Raw genomic sequence first — 3,049 nt, forward strand, 5'->3', positions numbered from 1 at the left:
TTTTGAAGTTATTTTAGTTAAGTGGAAAATACAAGTTAATATTAATAAAATTAAAGGAGTGGTCTTCTTAGTACTAATATACCACTGACTAAGCTCCATAAAGGGCCTTCCCTTGTGGCTCGATTGTTAAAAAAAAAAAAAATCCATCTTCCAATGCAAGAGACATGGGCTCGATTATTAGGTTGGGAAGATCCCCTAAAGAAGGAAATGGCAACTGACAACAGTATTCTTGCCTGGGAAGTCCCATAGACAGAAGACCCTGGCGAGTTACAGTCCATGGGTTCACAAAGAGTTGGGACCAGCTCAACCACTGAACAACAACAAAACTACATAAACTACATACAATTTGAGGTTTAGAGGAGATCATTTTATTTTGTAATTTTTACCTATGCCACAAATCAAAATAGTTCAGTACAATGTGCTGGCCTACTTGGTTGAGATGTCAACATTAATTTTCTGAGCTATGTTATGCCTTAATACAGTTGCCTATACTTATGTACACTCTATCTTAGAAGTTTGTCTATAGTAATATAGAAAAAAATTTGTTGAGTTTTCCATACATCAAAGCATATGGTTGCATGTATACTGCCAATCACAAAACAGCTAATAATGTAGGAACCAGCAAACATATTAAAAAAAAATTGAGATAATATAATTTAAGCTATAAGTCTAAAACAGAATTGCAATAACCCCAAAGAAGATAATACATTTAGTTTAGAATTTGTTTTCAAACACATTAAATGAAATATATCAATATATGTCATTTTAACAAGTATGAAACCTAATTATACTAGATATTATTATTCTCATCTGAAAAATTAAGAAACAAGATGCTAAAAATTTGAGTAAGCACCAATGTATACACAATTGAAAAGAGCAAATATGAGACAATCCAGGTTTTCTAAAGTCGATTTCCTATTTGTTGTACTACATGACATTATTTCCCCACTTGAATCCAAATTATAAAATTACAATAATGCCATATGTATAGAATCATACCATGCTACATAAACAAAACTCGAGCTACATGGAGAAACAAACTTTCATGTGTTGAGCTGTTTCATATATTCATCAGAGACTAAAGTTAATTTTAGAAGGTAGCAGAAAAGATCCTAGCTGATAATGTTCTTTTATGAGATTTGAATCCTTCACACCTCACTCAATAACAATATAGAGAAATACCTGCTTTCCATAATGGGATGGATGCATAAAGCATGTTAAATGCTACTGGGTTTAAAGCTCACCTGGGGTTACATATATTGCAATGTTTTAAAATGTAATTGAATGTTACTGAAAGTATAGATAACTATTTTACTATTTGCTCCATCTTATAAAGGTTTTTCTTATTATTAATTCAGTATCAATAAGTGTTACCAAGACAACTTGAGATGCTCACAATTTATCCTGAGAGTTCAGTTCTCAGTCTAATTCATCTAATTTGACTATGCTCTATTTCTGTAACTACAACAATACATAATGTTTTACAGCTCTAATATTTGCCTCCTTCCTGCTTTATTTCCTTCCTTTCTTCCTCCCTCTTCCTTCCTTCCCTCCCTCCATTTCTTCCTTCATTTTCCCTTTCTTCCTTTCATCCTTTCTTCCTTTCTACAATTCCTTATTGAGATCTTCCTTGACTATTTTTACTTTTCTTATAATTAACCTTGACACCTTTTCCTCACTCCCCCAAATACATTTCTCAAATATGTATGCGTATAACTCTATGTAGCACAGAATTAATGACATAAGGAGATCTGAACTTTTCAATTCATCTCTGATAGTGTAGCCTTTGATACTTTAGCATAACTTTACCCCTTAAACTCCTGCACTTCAAGTAAAAATAGCACAGTTCTAATTCCTCTCACCACTGAATGCAGCAAGGATATGTGGCTATAAACCAGTGGTCACAACACTCTATAACCAAAGGAACATTTATAATCCTTTGGAGATTTTATTTATATATTTTCCTCTGTTGTGGTAGAGCTTCAGCCTTATTGCTTTGTTATTCTTCAGTTTTCAAATCTAAATACTATATTGGGGTCAAAGAATGACAATTCCTATATAACCCATCTTTGCCTTCTTTGACTGATTTTAAAGAACAGATCGTGAAAAAGTCTCAGAATATATTTCTTAAACTAATTCAAATAAACTGTCGGCAAATGGTTGCTTCAGTATTTAACTTTATCAATAATATCGTAGAAGAAAACTGCTTGCTGAAAGGAATCATGCCTTTGGATGATGTTTTTCAGTTATATTAGCATCATTTAAACTCTTCACAATTTTTTTCTTGCCAAGAAACAACTTTAAATGTAAGTGCTTTTTTTGTTTAGTTTATGGCTTTTTTTTTTTTTTAATGGAACTCTAGTACTTTGTATGTGTGTGTATATTTTAGATCTTTCCAAAATTCATCAGGAGATGATGGTTCAAATTGTTTGCTGGCATTGTTTCTCTTAGAAATTAAAATAAAGAATTAGAAGGAACAAGACTCAGCATTCATTAAGCAATCTTTTTCATTTCCTTAAATTGGAAATCTATTTGGGCATCATACAAATGCATTATTTATGTTAAAAATACACTAGGGAACATAGAAAATATGTAGAAATGAAATTGGCTATCATTTTGGAATCACATTAATAGCACAGCATTTCTGGGACTCAACTACTTTGATTTCTAGTTTCAAGATTTCTGTCATTGAAACAAAATTTGTAGAGATTCAGCAAAAAAAAAAAAAATAGAACCTGAAAGATCTGTATTTTATGACATTATTGTATTTGGCTAGAGAAGACAAATGCCTTCAGAGTGAAACTATTCTTAAGAGAGAGCAAAAAGGTCTATAAATTCAGAATAAAAGCAAAGGTTGTTGACAATAAGTCAGATATTATAATGATATATTATTGAGGAAAACTTTCCAATGCTTCTTTCTAAATTCTTTAAAGTTTTAGATATAAAATAAACATTCCAGGAAAAAAAATATTGTTGTCTAGTTAAATCATCATGAGTTTTCACTGCATATCAAGTAAGAAAGTCTTCAACATATATTTTTAATAATCAC

This window comes from Cervus canadensis, chromosome 7, assembly GCF_019320065.1.
Source record: "Cervus canadensis isolate Bull #8, Minnesota chromosome 7, ASM1932006v1, whole genome shotgun sequence".
NCBI lineage: Eukaryota > Metazoa > Chordata > Mammalia > Artiodactyla > Cervidae > Cervus > Cervus canadensis.